At 39.0% G+C, this 23,383-nt stretch overlaps 1 protein-coding gene and 1 non-coding gene across 3 annotated transcripts in view; one reads left to right on the plus strand and one right to left on the minus strand.

Moving 5' to 3' along the window:
* The window catches only part of SOX5 (SRY-box transcription factor 5), a 1,014,136-nt gene that overhangs the window by 889,442 nt on the left and 101,311 nt on the right, over positions 1-23,383 (minus strand). The gene's annotated exons all lie outside the window — the stretch shown is intronic.
* LOC125171378 (U6 spliceosomal RNA) lies at positions 15,186-15,292 on the plus strand. Its single transcript, XR_007154295.1, has one exon. It is a non-coding gene; the product is annotated as a U6 spliceosomal RNA (small nuclear RNA).

The following is a 23,383-nucleotide window of genomic DNA, read 5'->3' on the forward strand; positions in this document are numbered from 1 at the left end:
CATCTGTCATTGGCATTTTAAACTGTTTCAAAAGCTAGGTCAAGTGAAGGTGAAATTACTAGTTATCAATTTTTCACTGATACGAAATTTGAAGTTTTAAAAGAAAAATCAATGTTATTCCAAAAAGCCAAATCCATTAACACAGTTTTTCTTACCATGCATTTTACTCTAAAATTTACATTATCACTCATCAAACCATTTTTTAAAAAATCTTGGGAGGAGCAATTTAAGTACACACCAATAGTCTATTTGAAACATGAGCTAAAAGTTAAAGATTTCAAAGTGGAAAATACATGTTACACTTCTTTAAAGAAAATCTAATGCATAATTTTTACAAGATGCCAAAATCATCAAATCATTCATGTTATTAATCTTGTGTGTTTGCTGACTGGCAAGGCTTCCAGGGAGTCTGTCTCTAAAGGACTATAAAGCTTTCAAAATACAGTTATGAAAAGTGGTAAATCCACACTTATATTACCACTAAGACAAGAAGGTAGGTTTTCAAAAACTAGTATGAAAATTTAACCGCAACAAAATTATAGTTAAGAAAATTCTAATTTCATGTATATGATATTTATGAGTATGTGTGTTTAATATGTAAAATTCATTAAACCTAAAAGTATCAATAAAAGTAAAATAAATATCCACTCTATGAGGTAAAACAGAAAAAAAACCAGTACCACATACACATTGATGTAGTTATGGTCTTCTGCTGAGGACAGTAATTTTGCTTCATTACAAAGATCCCAGTCCTTGGAGTTAAGAGATCAGTTTCTGACTTTATTGCATTCTCCTTGTTGATGCATTAGCAACTACATTTCTTAGCCTCTTGGATTACAGAGGTCTGTCTGGCAAAAAAAAACTCATTTTCAAAGACCATTCACAAAATAAAACTTTGTAAATTTTATCTCCTTTGACAGCCATCAGCAGTAACTTTATTATTTATGCCAAGACAGGCAACCATGGTGGGGTCTTGGTTCTACCACTAAGCAGCTTACTTGCCAGTTCTGAGCCACAAATCTAGTCATATCTGAAATCTGAGTGTTGAAATGGATTATATCTGAGGTGTCTTTATGCTTGAAAATTGTATAATTAAGTTACCTTTTCCATATGGGACTTTAACCAAAATTCAGCTTTACTGCAGAAAAGATGGTTAAAATGTGCTCCCCAATCCCACAGAAGAGCAAATACAAAGCAGAAAGCTGTCTTAGTATTGTTTTTAAGAAAAAAGTCATATTCTTTGGTCTACTACAGCCAAGCAGTGTACATCTATCCATCTCTGTGTATATTTCAGATGATAAAACACAGGCTCTGAGAGATTATGCAATATACCCAAGATTATAGAGCTAGCAATTGGTAAAGCTGGGGTTCAAACTCAGACCCTTCTGACTGTGAGGCTTGATGCTTCACTTCTCAGGACAAAGCTCATTGAGAAGATGATAACTGAGAGGTAACTCTCTTGCTAAATCTATTAAATAGCCCACTGATGCTAAAGTTCCCATCACTTTCTACATTTCTTATGAAAGTTCTATCCATTCCTTGGTACCCAAGAAGGTAATTTCTATCTTTCACAGGGAAGTTATATTCAAGTATACCACACTAGCTGCTAATGACTGGCTAGAGAGGCAAGAATTAAGGTAAATGACTTGGTACTTGATAATGCATTTTATGATGATAATGGTACTTCTTGAAAATTAGTCAGACAGGTATGGGGGCTTGGTAACAGAGCCCAAGCAGAGAAAAGAAACAAAACAATGTACTTTCTAGTGCTTTTCTAGCAGGATTTCAAGATCTCTCTGATTACCGGGGGAAATTATTCCACTCTTTCCACTGGCTTATGGTTCCCTCAAAGCTTCGTGACAATGTTACCTCATCTCAGAAATCTCAAAGACTAGCAGATTGAGGACACTGAACAAGCAAGCATGTTTAATGTGACATCTTACAACATATATCCCAATGTCCTCACTGTATTTTATTGTAGTTTTCAGCACAGACTGGAGCCCACAGACCTGGATCTGAATGTTTGTTCTGCCATTTACTAGTGCTACGAGTTTGGTCAAAATTATAAATCTCTTGCTTTAGCTTCTTGTCCATTAAAGACTGATATTGCCAGGAAGCTCATGAAATTGTTGTGAGGAGTCAAATCACATATATAGAAGGACTGAGCACAGTGCCTACCCCATGAGAAGCTCCCAGTAAAAGTTAGCTGTTATTACTATTATCAAAAAGCAATAAGGGGTGTCTGGGTGGCTCAGTTATTTGAGCATCCAACTCTGGCTTGTCATAATCTCGCTGGTTCGTGGGTTCTAGCCCTGCCTTGGGCTCTGTGCTGACAGCTCAGAGCCTGGAGCCTGCTTCGAATTCTGTGTCTCCCTGGCTCTCTGCCCCTCTCCCACTCATGTTCTCTCTCTCTCTCTCTCTCTCTCTCTCTCTCTCTCTCTGTCTCTGTCTCTCTCTCAAAAATAAATATTGTTTAAAAAAGCAATAGGATATGAGAATTTGTATTTTTTAAAATAACCCTGATGACAGAATGCTGTTCATAGTAGTAATTAGGTCATGGAAAAAAAGTTCCACTTTAACAAGTTGCATACAAGATTAAGGACGTACATAATGTTGTATTTTTTTTAATTTTTTTAATGTTTATTATTTATTTTGGGGGGGGGGAGCTCATATACAGCATGAGCAGGGTAGGGGCAGAGAGAGAGGGAGACACAGAATTCGAAGCAAGCTCCAGGCTCTGAGCTGTCAGCACAGAGCCAAGGTGGGGCTCGAACCCATGAACCACGAGATCACCACCCCAGCCGAAGTCAGACACTTAACTGACTGAGCCACCCAGGTGCCCCTATAATGTTTCATTAGAGGGGAAAAAATATACACATACAACTGATCCAATTATTAAAAAAAAAAAAAACCCTAGATTTCCACAAAAAAGCCTGGAATGTCTAGATGCATTCAGCAGTTGTTATTTGTGAATCAAATTTTATTTGCTTCTTTTTTGCTCACCGGTGTTTTCTCAATCTACAATGACTATTTTGTAATAAAAATTCCATCTTTAATTTTCTTAAAAGAACTATATTCATACTTCAAAAATTAAAGTGAAATTTAAAAAAATCTATATGAAGACAATGTCAGGTAATAAATATCAGAAATTAATGCCCTGATAGGATTTATGATCTACTATAAAATTAAAAGCCTGAAAATCAAGGTGATTATTTTCACATGGTTAAAATAGTGCTTAAGGCTTTGTATTAAGCAAAACAGATGATATGACATATTAACACTAAATATTTTTAAAATCCAGGGCAAATCTATAATACCTTTTAAAATCCAACATGTATTAGTTTCTAACGATTTTTCCATGGGTGAAATGTTACAGACTTATCTTTTAGCACCAAAAGACACCCGATTTGGTTTGTAGTACACACTCACGTATGGCTTATTATCTACTCATAGAAGTTGGCCACAGCAAAATGGGATGTTTCTACAAAAATGAGTAGGAAAAATTACTAAAATTGTTTTCAATTGGACTGAAGAAAAAGTACTGTTAAACGGACATTCGAAACATGCTTTTTGAAGCAATCAACAAGTAATATTCTTTTTGAAGGGGATCATGGGAGTTAACTCGATAAGAACAGCCCCTTGGCTAAGGATGAACTGTTCATCTTGCTTTGGTCACGACAGAGTGCTAAGGATAGACGTCCATTTAAAGGTTGTGATGTAGTAATCAATATTGAATTCTCTGATGTTTTAAATGTAAGGCTGATTATGCAGGGAAACTGAGGGGGAGGGTGGGGAAATCACAGAAGTAAGAACCCAAGTTCATTTTGCAGCCCTACACTTGAAAATGTAGCAGCACCCCTCATCATCTTCCTGAATCTCGGTGACTTCTCAGTAGTTCTGCCCACACTAGACCTTCTTTGTAAATTATGCAGACCAAGCTGTATGCCTTGTTCTCTCTATATGCTTCCCCAAAAGTTTACTTCTCTCATTATAAATCTTTGTTTTCTATATAAAACTCAACCTAAACCTGAAATGCTAGCTTCTTGCCCTTTAAATGTGAAAAAGGACATGGTCTACCATGTCCAATGTCACTCCAATATGGGATTATTCAGAGATACACATGGACAGAACACAACAGGGAAAGAACTGTGTCTCAGAAGTTGAGAGAGGGGAAATTTCCCAGATGAAAGACGTGAATCACAGTGTCAAACACTATGAGATACGAAGTCAGGTAGCACTGCAAAGAGACCACACAATCTGCATATGAGAAGGTCATCAGTGTCCTTTACCAGAGTAGTAGAAATGACCTGGTATGAGTGGAATAGTGATCATGGTGGGGAAGGAAAGGTAAGGGAGAAATTGAGGAAAACAATTACAGAGAATAGATTGCCTTCAAGGTGCTAGGGCTATGTATAGAAAGAGAGTCACAAGGCATTGTATGAATTTGTTTGAGCCTTGGAAGTGTCATGGTTTGACTCCTCTGCCTGAGAGGGAAGCCATCCTCTGTGTCCCAACAGACCCTTTGTTGAAATCTCAAAAGCTGAGCTTTTACTAGCACTACTTCCTGGACATTTTCTGCACTCACCAGAAAGGCCCCTCTCTTCTCGGCACTGCCCCTCCACCAACTAATGGAGATGTGGTATTGCCTGCATATGTTCCCTCCCATTCTCTCCTGGTAAAAGGACACCTTTCCTTTTAGAGAATACATTCCAAGCAATTTTACTGGAACCGGCCACCTCCACTCCAAAACATGGAGGCATTTAACTGAGGACAGCTCAATGGAAGCATGCCATCTCCCTGGCCACATTGAATGATTCAAAAAAGGCACAGAATCCTAAGTAGGCCAGTCATAAGAAACCTCCTGGGCCTACCAAACAACAACAACAACAACACTATACGCTCTTTCTCTGGAAATACTAGTTAAAAGAGTGTCATAGCCTAGAGCTGCTTCTGTAAGAAGAAAGCTGCCTGTGCACAAAGCTAATATGGAGAGGAGCAGAGTAACGGGAAAAGGGATGTGTACTCTGTCCTGATGATATGTTGTGCCTAACGTGTCATTTCCTGAACTTCCTCGTGATATGAGCCAATAAATATCCTCTTTCCCTAAGTTATTTCAAATTGGGTCTTTATCATTTTCAAGAAGAGATTCCTAATCCCATTCACACCTCACTGATTGTATGTTTCTGAATATTACAGGAATCTGTACCAAGGGAATCCCTCTATTCCACTAGATTCTACATTTCTTGAGGGCAGGAAAGACATGCATCTACCATAATGACTTACACATAGTATCTGACCAATAAATATTTACTAAAACAAATGAGCAAAAGCAGTTCCTTTATGGTGCACCATCAAGAGCTAAAATTAAACAACTCAGCAACTAAATGAGAAGATCACAACAAATAATATGCAGTGATCTGGTTTGCTGTGCTGGTTCCCCTCCATCTGTCTAACAAGACTGTCCTAAGCATGTTTATTCCTGTGTCACTCCTAGCTCCATCTCCTTCTCACCTTGTTCACTCAAGTGGGAATGGAATATTCATATTTTAAACTGGATTTACAGATGTGGAAATTGTCTGTCTACGCAATTGTCAATCTTTTTGAGAAGATTAAAATTGCATTAAGAACAAGAATAAGGGAAAACTCATTGCTAGACATAGCCCTTGAAATCAGGAAATATATGTGCTAGCATGATGCCCGGCACATACTGCCTGTTGTTCAATAAATATCTGTTAAATAAGGAAACATCCTAGATGGGGACAATTTGAAATTTCAGTCAGTAAAAATCTGAGTCAAATTTAGACTGCTGACTAAATGGAGAAGAAGAGAAAGGCAAGAGGTAAAGGACTAAAAAAAAAAAAAAAGTCTTTCTTGGCTTGGACAGCCATATTCTGCTACTGGCCAGTGTCCCAATACTGGCTCTTCCTTGTAGTGTGTGTTTTATGAATCCCTAGAAAATCACCTTGCTATGGTTCTTGGTCACTGGCAATGCCATAAACGCTGACTGAAGGAACCCCCTCAGCTCCCACATCAGACAACCAAGCTCTAGTCTTTCTGCTAAGGGTGTCTTCCTCTGGACAGGAAATTCTTCACAGTAGGGGTGGGAGTGGGGAGAGAGGCAGTGGCTGAAGACACCATAATTGGCTCCCTTCTAGAGGATTCACATATCACCAAGCTCCAGAAGACTACAACTTTTTCCTACTAGTTGTGGAAATGGGGCTTATTCCTACTGCATCCCTGTCTCTTTGCCATGGGCTCTCGCCTTCTGACTTTTGCATGCTTATGATGGGCACCAGAACCTATGCTCCCATAGGCCAGTCCATACACCAAGCTCCCTGAGTGGTTCCCCCACATCCTGTCCACATGAGTTTTGTGGGAGCAGGAGTGAAGAAGAGGGAAGAACGAGAGCAATACCTACGCAGCCTTAATTCTCTAAACTGGAATTCTCACTACCAGACTCTTCATCAATCCTATTATACTCTTCCTTCCTCTGCCCCTCACATACCCTCTCCAGGTGAGAGAGAGGCAAGCTGCAAAATAAGCACACAAATGAGATTTCTCAGTCTCCTAGCAAATCCTGAAGAGATGGTTTGACCCACATTATTCTTGGTCCTTTTGGAGCCCTGCCACAGCTCTCATACAACTCAGTAAGTCAAATATAATGACCTGTTATATAGGTGAAATTACTGCATATCCTGGTTTTGAAAAACATGATTTTGCTATGATTTGGGCCACATCCCACAAAGTTCATGGATCCACCTTTTACCAGATAATCATCTGAGGTTGCTAGTTGGGAAAGAATTCTTACCGTAGGAAATTCCCATTTACTTTTTTCCACTGGTAGGGCTAGGATGAGAACCCGGGATTTATTTCCCAATCCAGAGCCTCTCTCCTGACACACTGAGGAAAGGAACAATAATTTCCTAATATAACCCTGGAAGCAGAAAAATAATCAGAAATGAAAAGAAAAAAAGCCCTCCTCTGTCCTTCTGTATAAAACAAATAATCCTCTACATCATCCTACACTGCATGTGTGATAAGGGGCTCCATCCTCTCTTGTATCATATTTGGTATTCGAGCAATCTTTCTCCTCCTACAGTCCACCTAATCTTATGAAACATAATTCTTTTCTCTCTTCCTCCTCCCTACACACACTAAATTCCTGATTCTCCTGGAGTATGTGCAAACTATTACACTAACCTTCTTTTAAACCAAGAACCATACTTCAACCTAAATCAGCTGTTGGACAAGTGTGTTTACTATTTTATATTATGAGCTTGGTTTTTAGCATCTTTTAGGACAAAAGCGTTGATTTTTCCCCTTTACAAAGTGGCTGTGGCATTCTGTGGCGGCATGCTACAGGCACAAGTTCATGGCAAGTTCAGAGGAAAGGAATGTTCAAAGAAAACCGAACCCAAAGCATTGTGGGTAGTGATATGGAAAGTTGACAAAACAATGATAAACAATGGGGGGAAAAAGAAATAATTAAGTGTTCTGAAGCACTGTATCAGCATTTTATGCATTGTTAACTTTTTTTTAGGAAACTGTTTTATTGTGTGTGGTTTCATGGAGAGATACTAACCCAGTCTGTTGAAACACCCTTCTACATGTATAATGATTATAAAACTTTTTTTTTAATAAAAAAGAAAATGGGCAAATATGTCTGCCTGAGATAAGGCCTTCTGAACAAAAATATAATACATGGAAATCCTTTCTTGAAGTGCTTTGTGGATTTAAGGAGGTAGGAAACTTAAAACAGTAGAGTTACAGTAAACACATAAGTCTAAACAAGGTGTGAAAAATTGAACTATATGCTGCAACAGGCAAAACAAGAAGTAAAAGTAGCTAACAGAGGAAGGTAAATGCTTTACAGATACAAAGGTACTTCTGAAAAACAATTTGAGCTCGTGAGATCTGTCAAAGAGACACATTTTGAATACTGGTAAAATGCAATCCTACATCAATCACAGTTCAGCCTATATTTACTGTCTTGTTAGGTCCATTTCAATGTAGATTATGTCCTTGTATTTGCACTCATTTAGTTTCTGGAATGATTTTAGGCACTACGGATTTGTGAGTGGACAGAACACACAAAACTCCCTGCACCCATGAACATTACATTCTAGTGAGCAGAGAATACAATCAACACAATAATTAAGCATATGTGTATGAGAACATGGTGCATAAAAGGAGAAAATAAAGCAAAGAAAACAGATGTATTGTCAGGGGTTGGGGCAGTAGGGGGAGGTCTGCTGTTTTAAAAGTCATAAGAGGAGAAGTTAATGAGGTCACAATTGATCAGGCTTGAAGGAGGTAAGAGAGTAACCGTTCACTTAACTGAGAAGTGTGTGAGCAAAGAGCATATTCAAAGGTCCTGAGGTGGGAGCCATCCCAGTAAGTTAGATGAATATGAAGAAAACTAGGGTGGATGTTGGAGAGGAAACAAGGAGTGGAATGGTTCATAATGAGTTAAAATGGTAACTAGGGAATGGGAAGGGTCAGGAGATCATAGGTATTATAAGGACATTAGCTTTTATTCTGAGGGAGAGGAGAAGCTATAGAAGTATTCTACAAAGTGACATGATCTGAGATATCATATGCTAACCATTTCTTTCCATAAGACATTACAATATACAAGTTTTGAAGCCTTTTAAAAAAAATGTTTGAGAGAGAGAGAAAGTGCAAGCAGGGGAGGGGCAGAGAAAGAGGGAGAGAGAGAATCCCAAGCAGGCTCAGCACCATCTGTGCAGGGCCCAACATGGAGCTCAATCCCACAAACTTCAAGATCATGACATGAGCTGAAGTCAACAGTCAGATGCTTAAACAGCTGAGTCACCCAAGCACCCCCAAATTTTCAAATTTTGTCCATTTTGTGCTATGTTTTTTAAAACATCTTTTATGGGCCTCAAAACCCAAAGGGACAAGATGGGGCCAGGAAGTAAAGAGAGAAGTGAAAATATTGTATAATGGTTACCATAATATCACTTTCTTTCCATGAATACCTAAGATACTACATGAATTAAGTGATTTTCATCACACCCTGCTAAAGATCACTGATTGAATCCATAGTACCAGCCAGTAAGTGTGATCTGCCTTAGCATACCAAACCAATTTGATTCTGTCATATCTTAGAGAGACAATTTACTTCTTCTTTATATAAAACAGGTCGCTAGAAAGAAAGAAGGGACATACATTGTTGATGTTGATGTCACTCAAGTATCTGTTCGTTTTGTTCAGCACATGTAAGAGGCTAGAACAAGAATGAGTTGTCATAGTTTCAGAGATGTTTGATAAAGAAGCACTGAGATTGGACAGCTGGAGGAAGGATAAAATCTCCTAGCAGGCCAGGCTGCACAATAATCAGTATTGACTCAAATCAGATGCTATTGTGCATTATCAATATAACAGGCTGAGACTGGAGTTTTCTTTAGAGGAAAAGCTGTTTTGAAATAACACGGTAAATGGGGCGCCTGGGTGGCGCAGTCGGTTAAGCGTCCGACTTCGGCCAGGTCACGATCTCGCGGTCCGTGAGTTCGAGCCCTGCGGCAGACTCTGGGCTGATGGCTCGGAGCCTGGAGCCTGTTTCCGATTCTGTGTCTCCCTCTCTCTCTGCCCCTCCCCCGTTCATGCTGTCTCTCTCTGTCCCAAAAATAAATAAAAAACGTTGAAAAAAAAAATTTTTTAATTAAAAAAAATTAAAAAAAAAACACGGCAAAGCAGGCTTTTTCAACACCCATTCTAGTACAGTGCTACCTACAATAGCTGCAAAATGTCCTGCTTTCTTGTCAACTATAAATACAGGACTTGGTCAGTAAATCCTTCACTTATTCCATATTCAAAAATTTGAGAAGCTTCCAGAAACCTACAGTCTTTAAACTAGTGTTTAACAAGGAAGTGGATATTGGGGAGGTATGAGGAACTGAGCTAGTTCGGGATAGGAGGTTGCTGATATTTCAAGGTTCTCTAAACACATTTCATATTTCAATGCTACAACCTTCTTGAAATGTCTCTAGGATAAAAGACAAGGAACTATTCCCTTTCAAACAGAGGAATAGGGGTCTGTAAAACCTAATCATTAGGGACTTAGCCAAGTTAAAGATGCATTTCAAAGTCTGAAGAGAAGAAACATTCCTATTAAGCATTCAACTATAAGCCAGGCCACTGTATTTGTGTGTATGTGTGTTTGCATGTGTGTGTATTATGATTCCCACTCTATACATGAGGAAATTGAAGGACATATTCAAGGTAGATGCAGGAGCTTGGGCAAGAATGGGAATGTAATATTTTGAGGGTGAATGCAAATGGCACAGAAATAGAAAGTTAGCAATGGCACATGAAATTTATACAAATTTACCTGTAGAAGATGCTCTTGTGTACTATTCACCCAACAACTAAAGATCTTCCCTTCAGTTTGAAGCACTCACTGTCCCAGCTGCTGGCAGCACTGAATGCTAACAGCTCACAGCTGATCCCCTCTCTGGGCACTGGCTCCGTTGAAGGGAGCTGCCTCGCTGGAGGCTAAACTCCTCCCCAGGGGCAGCAAATGTCTAATGACTGCTAAATAAAGAGGTACAAAGGACAGCCCCCTACCTCAACTCAGGATAACTCCGAATGGCCAGCCCAGCTCTAGAGCTCCCCATAGGATTGGCTGTGTCCTCTGCTGCAACTGCATCTCAATTCAAACTCTCCATCTGCCCATCCTGCTTCCCTCACCCCTCATAGGTATTGTTCCCAAGAGCACACAACAATAAACCTCATAGATGCAAATACCAGAGGCTGAGAGTATGTTTCCAAAGGAAGCAGACAAAGGCAACACCACAAAAAAATAGACACTAGATGATAACGTTTCCCTCTCTCTGAACGAATGAGATTAAAATGTAGTGACTGATTCTACTGGGCACTTCCATGGGCTAGTGTTAGTTTCTAATGCAATTCCCATTATAACTGGAAGCAAGTCACAAGTACTCATACTGTTACAAAATGCTTGTGTTTAAGTTAAAATGATAATGAGTCATTGACTTAAATGAGGAATTGTCAATTAGTAAGTGATTTTATAGGGACTGTGAAGTCCCTCTGTATCTCATGGAAGCTATCTGGTGGTCAAATCTGGAATCAAATATATCTAATTAACTGCATATCCCTTAACACAGTAAAACATGTTTTCTTGAGAAGCTTGATAAATATTTTATTAATTCCGTAATTGTGTAGGAGTCCAAGGAGAGTAAAAAAAAGTGGCAAAAAGAAAAATATATTTCATAGTAACAGACTGCTGAGTTTCATGTAGATCCAAAGAGAGACTCATTATTAAAGAAATAACTTGAACATTAAGACCAGGAAATAAGGATCATAAGGAGTCAGAATGGGTTAAAGTGGTAACATAAAGAACATATCAGATATACCATACTGGGCATCAGTTAAGATACCTCATGATGATTTTGTTGAGGTCAAGGCAGAGATATCAGCTGAAAAATAATATAAATAGCTAAGGTTATAAAATGCTGGACAACTATATCCAGAGAGAACAGCTACCATAATTGATAGTTGGAAGGAAAATTTTTGGTGGCTCCACGTTTTCTCTTTCTCATCTTGTCTTGGTGATCTACAAAGGAATGGGGACACATAGGGAGGGCCTGGATTTATAGGCTAGAAGCAAGTGTTGATGCAAACAGGGCTGACTTTATTTTCTAAGACGAAAATTCACTAGGACAGGCACAACATGTTATCTAAAGAATTATTATACAATCTTAATCAGAACTGTACAATACAATCCTACAACAGGCAATAACATGAAGTAAAAAAGGTATCACAGCACAGGACTTTCCAGATTATGGAGACCTCAAAGATTAAGTGTTACTCAGAAGACACTGGCAACTGACATTTAACAAATATATATTGAGCCTCTCACATATGCCAGGAATTGCTTTATGCACTAAAGATATAGCTATGAACAAGAGATACAAGACCCTGTTGCATTCTAATGGTGGGAGAAGCAGAAAGATAATAAATAGCTAAAAAAAATCTATTATGAAAATATCCTGTCATGATAACTGCTATGAAGAAAACAAAAACATGGCACTATGATAAAAAGAAACTGAAGCTACCTTAGACTGAATTCAAGAGAAAGCCTTCCTGAAAAGGTGGCATTTGAGCTAAGGGCTCAACAGCAAGTTAAAAAATCAGCTATTTGAAGGTAAGAGAGAAGAATATTCCAGTCAGAGAGGACCAATGCTAAAAGGCCTCATTTGGATAAGCTTGGAGAGCATACTCATTTGGCTGAAACATACTGAGTGAAAGATATCAAGGTTAAGAGTTGAAATCAGAGACATAAGCAATAGTCAAAGCTTTATGCATTGATACATGGAAGAGACATAATGGATTTGTTTGGAAAGATCACTCTGGCCAATATTCAAAGAACCAAATACTACAGGGGGAGGTGGTCAGAATGGAAATTCAGAAACCATATAAGAAGCTATTGCTCTATGGGGCTCCTGGGTGGCTCAGTCAGTTAAGCCTCCGACTTTGGCTTGGATCATGATTTCATGGTTCCGGACTTTGAGCCCCACATTGGGCTCTGTGCTGACAGCTCAGAGCCTGGAGCCTGCTTCAGATTCTGTGTCTCCCTCTCCCTCTTCCTTTATGCTCTCTCTCTCTCCTTCAAAAGTAAATAAACATTTAAAAAAAGAAGAAGAAGAAGAAGCTATTGCTCTAGTAGGCAAGAGATGATGATAACAGGAAGCTCTACAAAAGTGAAATTTAACGAGACCAATCATAAAGCTTGTTTTTATACCCACAACCGCTCCCCCTCAACGACAGCACAATATAAGATAGGAGATTCATGAGTGAGAGAAGCACAGATTTTAAAAGAATAGGGTAAAATAAAATGGTGGGGGTATGTCAAATGGACATGGAGGCCAACCTGCAAAAGCTTCCAATGGCCAAAGCTAGAACAATTTGAGCAACAAAATGAATAATATAGTATGGAATTATAATCCAAAGTATCAAATATCCATGAGTCCACACTATTTTTAAATAAATGATTGAATAGATAAATGGGAGAAACTGACAAATTTCCCATATAGAATTCCAAACAATTTATGTAAATACTCTGCCTCAAGGAGATGGAGTTTATTCGCATCTTGAGTATGGACTGCTCTTCCAAAGAGTACAGTACAGAAAGAGAATAAAGTAACCTCACAATAGAGAAATCATAGCCAGGTGATCAACGTTAGTGTCAGCGATAAGTCAAGTTGACAGTAAGTGCCCTTGATATAGTAAAAAATAGTACATTTTTGTGATCTCCCTAAAACCCATAACCTCAGTACAATCATAAAAAAAAATTAGACAAACACAAATTGAGAGACATTCTATAAAATACCTGATTGCCAAGATCATGGAAAACAAAGAAAATCTGAGAAACTCTTACACTTCAGTAGAAAGTACTGAGACATGACAGCTAAATGTAGAATGTATCCTGGATGAGATACTGGAACAGAAAAAGGACATTTCCCTACAAACTAAGGAAACCCAAATAAAGTAGACAGTTAATAGCAACGTGCCAATGTTGGTTACTTAGTTGTGCCAAACAGCACAGTAATATAAAATGTAAACAGCAGGAGAAACTGGATGGAGAATATATGGAAACTCCATACTGTCTTTCAACTTTACAATTTAAAACTATTATAAAATTAAAGGTTATTTTATTTTTTAAAAAAATCATAGGGACCTTGGATTGGTTCCCATCAACAAAAGTATGGCATCTAAAAAATGGAAGCCAAGGGCCTCCTTCACTCAGTCTTATTGAAACACAGCCATAGTGCAGAAATGCAGAAAAATGCTCCAGAAGAATGCAGAAAAATGCTCCAGAGAGTAAGCAGAATGGACAGAGGACTTAAACTCATGACACATGAGAAACAACTAAAAATACTGCAAATACTTAACCTAGGAAACAAGGAAAGCAAAACAGCTATCTCAAAATACATGAGGTTTTTGGTTTTTTGTTTTTTTTTTTTTTTTTTTTTTTTTTTTTACAAAGAGTGAGTATTGGACCTTCTCCTAAGTCTGAAACTGCGGCACTTGGTAAAAATGGAGGGAAGACTGTGAGTGGGAAAATATCTATTCAAGAAAAGGAAGAACATTTTAAACCTAGCATTGCCTGCCCTGAGAGGCAAACACATGCCCTTCCAATAGTGAGCATTCAAGCTTCTGCTGGCAAGACGTTTGTCCAGCAGTTGTAGAAGACGAGATGGGTATTTGAACTCCACGGGACTTTCTAGGTATTCAATACAAAAATTTAATGTCATCCTGCTTCTCTACCAGCATTTAACTGTTGATAAAACTGGTAGTGCCCCACATCAAGGTTACAGTAATTTGTATATTCTATTCACTTTTAATTTTTTATTAAGGAATTTATTAATTTTACCTTTTAAAATGTATTATAAGGTAGGTAGTAGTTAGACCTTCTCAACTCTGTTAATAGAATAATATGGGGGCGCCTGGGTGGCTCAGTCGGTTGGGTGGCCAACTTCGGCTCAGGTCATGATCTCGCGGTCCGTGAGTTCGAGCCCCACATAGGGCTCTGTGCTGACAGCTCAGAGCCTGGAGCCTGTTTCAGATTCTGTGTCTCCCTCTCTCTCTCTGACCCTCCCCTGTTCATGCTCTGTCTCTGTCTCAAAAATAAATAAAACGTTAAAAAAAATTTTAAAAAAAAGAATAATATGGAGTAACATATTCATACTTCTTCAGCACAGATCTCACTCTTGAATTCAAGATTCACCTATCGGGGGCACCTGGGTGGCTCAGTCGGTTAAGCGTCTGACTTCAGCTCAAGTCACGATCTCATGGTTTGTGAGTTCAAGACCCGCGCTGGGCTCTGTGCTGACAGCTCAGAGCCTGGAACCTGCTTCATATTCTGTGTCTCCCTCTCTCTCTTTGTCTCTCCCCCTCTCCCTCTCCCTCTCAAAAATAAATAAAAATTTAAAAAAAAAAGATTCACCTATCCAATTGTTTATTTGACCCCTCCACTGGAATGTCTGATACACATTTCCAATTCAAGTCGTCCAATACAAAATTTGTTTTTCCATATAAACCTCCCTCAGTCTCATCAACAAATACTAATCTATACCTAATCTCTGTCCATTTATCTCCTACATCCATTTCATTAGCACAGCCTCAAAAACCTGTATGTTGTACTCACTTTGGCAGCACATACGCTAAAACTGGAACAATACAGAGAAGATTAGCATGGCCCCTGTGCAAAGAGAACACACAAATTTTTGAAGCGTTCCATATTTTTTGTATAGTAACATGATAGCTATTCTTGTGGTGAGCATAGCACAACATATGAACTTGTTGAATCACTAAGTTATATGCCTGGAACTAATGAAATACTGCCAACTATACTTCAATTTAAAATATTTTTAATTTTTTTTAATTTTTTTAACATTTATTTATTTTTGAGAGACAGAGACAGAGCGTGAGCAAGGGAGGGACAGAGAGGGAAACACAGTATCTGAAGCAGGCTCCAGGCTCTGAGCTGCCAGCATGAAGCCTGATGTGGGGGCTCAAACTCACGAACCGTGAGATCAAGATCTGAGCCAAAGTCAGATGCTTAACTGACTGAGCCACACAGGTACCCTTAAAACATTTTTTAAATAATAATTTAGGGCACCTGGGTGGCTCAGTTAAGCATCCGACTTGACTTCGGCTCAGGTCATAATCTCACGGTTCATGAGTCCCAGCCCCACATCGCGCTCTCTGCTGGGAGAGAGCATGGAGCCTGCTTGGGATCCTCTGTCCCCCTCTCTCTCTCTGCCCCTCCCCTGCTAGAGCATGCTTGGTTAGGCTTTCTGTCTCTCAAAAATAAACATTAAAAAAAACAAAATTAAGGGGCACCTGGGGGGCTTAGTCAGTTAAGCGTCTGACTCTTGGCTTTGGCTCAGGTCATGATCCCACAGTTCCTGAGATTGAGCCCCACATTGGGCTCTGCTCTGACAGGAGGGAGTCTGCTTGGGATTCTTTCTCTCCCTCTCCCCTCTTCCCCACTCATGATCTCTCTCTCTCTCTCTCTCACGCTCTCAAAATAAATAAATTTAAACACTGTTAAAAAACAAAAATTAAAAATAAGTAAATAATTTAAAAACCTTATATGTTTGTCAACTTCTCTCCATCTTAACTACCAACCCTAGTCTAAACTATTCCTTCCTACCTAGACCACTGCAATGGTTTCCTAACTGGTGCCCCTGCTTCTACGCTTTCTCCTTGAAATTTATTCTCCACAAAGCAGCCAGAGATTATGTGCCCATGTGTGCAAAACACACACACACACACACGGTCACATCTTCTTACACACACACTTCTTACACATCTCTTATAGTTTACCATCACACTTCAAAAAATTCCTAACTCCTTACTCTGTGGTCTGGTTCTTGTCAATCCCTATAAACTCTTCTTACCATTTTCCTCTTTGCCCATGCTCCAACCACATTAGCCTTTTCTCTATTCCTCAATAACCTCAATTGGTTTCTCCCTTAGGGATATTGCACCAGCTGTTCTCTCTGCCTAATATGTTATCCCCATGATCTTCAAATGTCTGGTTCCTTCTTGCTATTCTAAAATAGCCATTAAGGCACTCTTCACCACATTTTATCTCTCTGCATAGTACTTATCACTAGTTGACATGGTCTCGTGTTGCTTTTGTCTGCAAGTTGTCTGAGAACAGGAAGCTTGTATACCTTATTTACAGTGTAGCCTCAGCACCCAAAACAGAATTGGAATATAATAAGCAGTCAGTAAATATTTGCTCGATGAGTAATTTTAATAGTATCAGAGATGATGACTCATGTGTCATCTGACTTGAAATGTTCAAGTGTACTTTTCTAATATTCGAAAAAATAAAACCAATCTTCTAAAATACAATGAACAATTAATTCATAATAAAAATCAAACGATGGTTTTCTCCTATTTTTCTTCAACACTTCCCAAATTCACCTTGGCACATTCCAGTCTCTGTGTGTATGTCTGCAATATTGCCTGACTAAAATCATTTCTCCTGGAATGCTCTCTAATGCCGAATATCATCCATGTAAATATAATTTGTGAAAACATTATCCACTTTTAAGACCCAATGACACATGTTACCTTCCCTTTGATGCATTCTCTGATTAACATCTATCTTGTGTGCACCCAAAATACTTTGGTCTTTAATGACAACCCCATCTCAGTGAGAGAGCTAGGTATTAACAGGTAAGAGTTTCTCAAATTTGGTTCCTTAGGACACCAGGACTTGAGACAATGTGTACAATTCACATGAGCTTGGGAAATACTGCGAAATATATATACTACTTTGGGGGATTCACAACACAGTAAAATTAAAGGATCTGGAAAAAGTCCCATGGTAAGTACTGTGTAGGATTTAAGTTTCTGGAACCCAAATTTTGTTTTCCATTATTTGATCACAGAATCATCAACTGTTTAAAAAAAAAAAACAGATATCATTAACATCTCACAGAAGATAGCCTGAGATATACCTGAATAATGGTTAAGACCACAGGTTTTGGAAGTTGCTAAGTTGGATGACTTCAATTTTAATCTGGCCTCCAACAATTATTAAAGGAGTAACTATGCACAAGTAACTGATCTTCTCTGGGGCTCCACCTTCCCATCTTTGAAACAGAGTTGAACAGGACGATCTCATAGGATAAGTGTAAGGATTGAAAAAGAGTGGCATGATCCCTGAGACCTAGTAGCCACTTTGTAAATGGTAGCCACCACTAGAATAGTCATTTTTATCACGGTTGTACCTCAGTGTTCACTTGAGTATCTCCCACAAGATGGAACAGACACCATGCAAAGAGCCTTAAGGGTTTGCAAACTGTGGGCATGCTTTGGGCAGAACAGCTAAGGCAAGAATCCTCGCACCAGGTCCCAAATGCCTCAGGCCTCACACCATCCCTATTGCCTTACATAGAGTTTAATTCAAGATTTATGTTCCCATCCTTGTCTTCTGAGGCATTAGATTTTACAACCCCTTACTTGGAAGTCCTCAATTAATATTTGTTGAATTGCTTGATCTCAATGGATTCTGACCTCCTTCAATTCTCATCCACCAGAAACTCCCCACCACCTCAAAACAACACCTGAAATCTTTAACATAGATCTCTTTCAAAAGAGTAGTTCACTCAAGCAATGATTTATATATTTAAAACCTAAGTTAGGAAGAAGGTAAAATGTATAGCTCAAAAAATTCTCAAGTCTGATGTGCACTTCCTTCACCAACTGGTCAATAAGACAGTCCATAGTGCTGAAGAAATTCAGAGAATAAAGAGGTCCCTTGGGACTGGCTGTTAATGCCAACTCCCAGAAAGTAGGAGGCATTGTTACATGGAGGGAGCTACAGCTGATGACCTCCAGAGGGCCATTTCACCCCTGAGCTTCTATTCAATCATTGGAATTTAAAATAGAACACTAAAAAGAACTTTAAGAGATCATCAAGGCCATCCCCCTGCCTGTTAGAATATTTTTATATCTCCAAGTTCAATGTTGAAGTGTGAAGGCTCAAGCTGCAAGAGAAATTGATGGGTTAGAGGGCAGGAAAGCTTAGGGGGAGAAAAGAGAAAGGAAAAGAAAAATCTGAGGATAAAGGAATTTATGCCCTCCCAATTAACCTTACCAAGGCCCTCAAAATTCCCAAGGCAACCGTGATTCTACCTTTCTTTCTTTTGTTTTCAAATATGGAATTTTCCCCAGGACTAATGTTAGAATTGAGCATATTCTTCCTTTGATTTATGAGAACATTCAGGGAATATAAGGTCATGAAAGTTACCAAACCAGCTGGCTTCAATGCAAAGTAATTAAATAGAAAGTCTTAAAAACTTAAAATCCTTACTAGACTTGTTTCAGAAGAATGTTACATTTATCTTCTTCCACATTTAAAGTACTCATTCTTATATTTTTAAAATATTTATTCTAGATTTACGTGAACCTTCCCCTGATGATAGCAGTGGACCCAATTCAGAAAATCTGAAATTAGAGCATCTGTATTTGTGGTTAAAACTACTCGTGAACAACATTTCAGGAAATACGTGGTTACGGTAATTAGATAACCATAAATGTCTGTTAGAGTTCAGAAAAGCAAAGTTAAGTGCTGGAAATTTTTTCCTAAAAGAAAAAAAAACACTACAATGGGACATAAACAGAAACAAAAAAACAAACAAAAACAATAATAACCCTGATTTCTTAAGAAGTTGAACAAAGCTGCATACTTAAGTGGTTATGCTCTAAACCTAAATGCAATCTACTCAAAGGGGCATTAAGATGTGGGTTTATAAGCCTCCCTATACTGGGTAAAATGCACATACCAAGAATTGTGCTATTTATTTTTAAATTCCTTTGATATGATCCTTAAATTGTACTTAATAATACCTTATAGACCTGGGCCCACCCAGGGGCTTTCATGACCCCTCTACTCTAATACTGTCTTTAAGGCCACTCGGACCCTTTGAAAGCCTCTTACGTTCTAGGTTTTATAATTCCTTTGTAGTACATATATTCAGATACACACAGGTTAGTAATTTCTCTAAGAAAAATGATGTTTGAAACGACACTCTTGCAGGCGTACTCCTGAGCACACACGCACAAGTAAATCACCTACATCCAGCAGCTGGAAAACAGAGCCAATTTCTGGTAAATGGACATGATAGCCAATTAAAGGACACCAAGTGGTAGCAAGTCTAGATGGTGAAACATGAGACAATTTTCTGTGACTTTTGCTTGAGGAACCAAGGCATGCTTTAATAGAGTGGCTTCAGGTGTTGATACTCTATCAATGTCTACATCTCTCTGATTGAGTGTGACATAATAGCTGTTTCATTTTTGAAGACCTAGCATTTCCATTTTCTTATATCCTATAGATATCCAAGAGCAAAGAGAGTTGCCACATTACATATCTCCAAATAAAACCATAGGGTAGTCAAATTAATCTAATTATCTGTGACCCAATTTGATAATACTGCTAAAAGCAATGTTAGAAAGGACTTCTCTAGAGTATGTTCTTTCTTTTCTCAGTCATTCTCTTGTTCTAATAATCTGGCTGAGAAAATACTCTTTCACACTGAAAAATGCACCTGCTTAGATATTTTATCCATAAACTTGAACTATGAAAATATGTGCTCTATTTACAGGTATTTGGAAAATGTAATGATGAGACACTCAAAATTGTCATCACCTTAACAAAGGTCTGAAAAATTCTAAAGTTTGATCCAGCATCATTTTCACATTTAACAATTATACTCAAGCAAGTATTCTCAGGTGACTTAAACAGGTTCAGCAAAGGTCAGAAATATCACTTGCTCATAGCTCTCTCTATGAGGCTGGCTGGCCACAGTGAGTTTTCTACTTGCTTCTTTCATTTCTCACTTTGATCCACCCTTGACCCTATTGACTTTGGTCTCTGACTCACAGATACAAACATGTGGCAGGTTTTATGGTATTTTAGAAAATAATTTTGTGTTCTTTAACAGAGATGAACAATTCTTTATGGGAATCTTTAAGGTTTATTTATTTTTGAGAGAGAGCAAGGGAGCACGAGTGGGGGAGGGGCAGAGAGACGGAAAGAGAGAGAGAGGAAGAGAGAGAGAATCCCAAGCAGGCTCAGCACTGTCAGCATGGAACCTGAAGTGGGGCTCGAACTGGAGAACTGTGGGATCAGGACCTGAGCCAAAATCAAGAGTCCCCAGTGCTCAACCGACTGAGCCACGCAGGCACCCCTATGAAAGGCACTTTCATTCCAACTGTTCCAATTAGGAATTTACACTAAAACCTCATCTTTGTTGTTGTGTTTTTGCTTTGCTTTTTGTTTGTTTTGAGGGAGGGAGGGGCAGAGAGAGAGGAGGGGCAGGAGAGACTCCTAAGCAGACTCTGTGCCTGCCGTGCGAGCCAGAGCCCTTCACAGCGGCTCTTGAGATCATGACCTAAACTGAAATCTAGGGTCGAATGGTCAACCGATTGAGCTACCCTGATGCCCCTGAAACTCCATCTTTGGAAGCAAAAGACTTACTCCAAAAACCTCTGTATTTTTTTTCTCATTTCTTCTCCAATGTACTGTCATTGTGAATTTTTAATATTTATAATGAGCAAAATTATATGCTTGGAATGCGCCCTTCAACATAATGGTATTACAACTAAATATTTATTTGAATTACGTTTATGGTAATAATAACTAATGTGTTTTTTTTCGCACCATAGGTTAAAAGTCTGCAGCCTCTAATTTGACAGGAACTCTATTATCACTTTCTGCAAAATTAGACAGGAAAAAATATTAAGACATCTAAAATCTGACACAAATAGAAATCTTTCTCTCTTTTTTTTAAAAAAACAAGAAAGATGATTAGATGCTGCCTGACGTCCCATTTTCAGGCCAAGAAAGGGGATACAGAGGTTCACTATGTTTTCCACCAAGTAAGACCCTTGCAAGAATGCATTGGTATGTAATAACACTGAACTTCTTTAGATGTAGATAAAGTTAGCTTTATCTTCTCGAGGGTCTTATCCATTCAGCCCCCTGTTTCAACTAACATCAAAATACCTTCACTACAAGGCCCCAGCACAGAGGGCTAATCCACAGCACATCATCTGTGAAACATACCATCCTCATACTTGAAAAATGACCAACTAGAGGTGAATAAACAGCACGGAGACAGAAGAATTCCCCTACTCAAAACTGGAACAGAATCTAAACAAAATCATTTTTTGTTTTGTAAGTTCCAAAGTAGGCTGATTTTCTCAGTGATTTGTAAAACTACCTACTTGAATTTTTTTTAATGCCTCTTACTGTACTTGAGCACTTTTTGTTTTGGTCACAATTACAAACTCTAAACTCTAAAAGCCAATGCCATTTTTCATGATGCTTTTGGAGAAATCTGTAGGAGAGACCTCTTAGAAATAAGTCTACCCTTCTGCAAAGCTTAGCAAAGTTTAACTTTTTAAACTTAAACTTTTGCAAAGTTTAGCAAAGACTTCACATCAGATTATTTTGATTAATTTTACTTCAGAAAATGCACACACATAGCCTATGTTCAAAATAACACCCACAAACACACCCGGAGATTCCAAAGTTTAGCATTTCCCCCAAAACATCTCTGAAAATGATAGCACTCCAATAAAGACTGATATTCTGCTGAGGATAAGGCCATGACCCCAAGATGCTAGAAAACCAACCTTCTGCAGTAGAGGCTGAGTCAAATGCCGGTCCAGGATGGAGGCACTCCCTCCAGCTGCCACAGGGTCTAGCTGCTGCTAATTCCGAAGTGATTCCTCCTCAGGATCTGCCCCCCGGAGGAAGAGAGATGCTTTGGCCAGAGTCTCACACACCTATGAAGGGTTTAGAGCGATGGAGGATGGGCACCCTTGCCTCCTTCACAAAAAACTCTGAAGGGCCAAGAAGTACCCAAGATCTCCAAGGTTCCGTTGAGGCCTGCGTGGCAACTACATGTCACTATAGCTCCTCCCTCTGCCTGGTCCTGGGGGCCTATTCCCTCACAGCTGTTGATCTCAAGGGCACTCCCAGTCTCCAACTTAGGACCTCAAGGCACCAGACCCAAGAGGCATCACAATGAGAGGAGCTGGAGGGATACCAAGATATATTACAATGCAACATTACTTCTTTTATAAAGGTAAAGAAACCTCAGCCAAGAACAATTAAATAATTTGCATTGAATCAAATGTCTAGTCAGTCCTGGTAACAGCTCCTCCGCCTTTTCACTTCCAGGTGGGTGTCCTTTATTAGAAATTACTTTCCTGGGGCACCTGGGTGCCTCAGTTGGTTGGGAGGCTCAGGTCATGATCTTGCAGTTTGTGAGTTCCACGTCCTCAGTGGGCCCTGTGCTGATGGCTCAGAGCCTGGAGCCTGCTTCGGATTCTGTGTCTCCCCCTCCCTCCCCCTCCCCAGCTCGCACTCCGCCCGCGCGCGCGTGTGTGTGTGTGTGTGTGTGTGTGTCTCTCTCTCTCTCTCTCTCTCTCTCTGTCAAAAATAAATAAACATTTAAAATTTTTTTAAAAAGAAAGAAATTGTTTTCCTCAATGGACTTCAACTAGACTTCACCTGAAAAAATCACATTGGCTTTTAAGTCTGGCCAAGTAACAGTTAACAGTTTATCTCTTTACAGCCTCCCACGTGCCATATTTAGATTTCTAGAAACTCTCCCAAGGAAGGAGAATCATCCAAATGGGTTTGGAGAGATTTAGGGGGTCAGGATGGTTGAGGTAGAAATTAACCTTTTCTTCTGAATATCTACTAGCATGATGCAAGGAACTTTACGTAACATTATCTTAATCTTCATGACTCAATGAAGGAATATTTCTTCTCTCATTTTATAAATGAAGGAACTGA

The sequence above is a fragment of the Prionailurus viverrinus genome, chromosome B4, assembly GCF_022837055.1.
Source record: "Prionailurus viverrinus isolate Anna chromosome B4, UM_Priviv_1.0, whole genome shotgun sequence".
Lineage (NCBI taxonomy): Eukaryota > Metazoa > Chordata > Mammalia > Carnivora > Felidae > Prionailurus > Prionailurus viverrinus.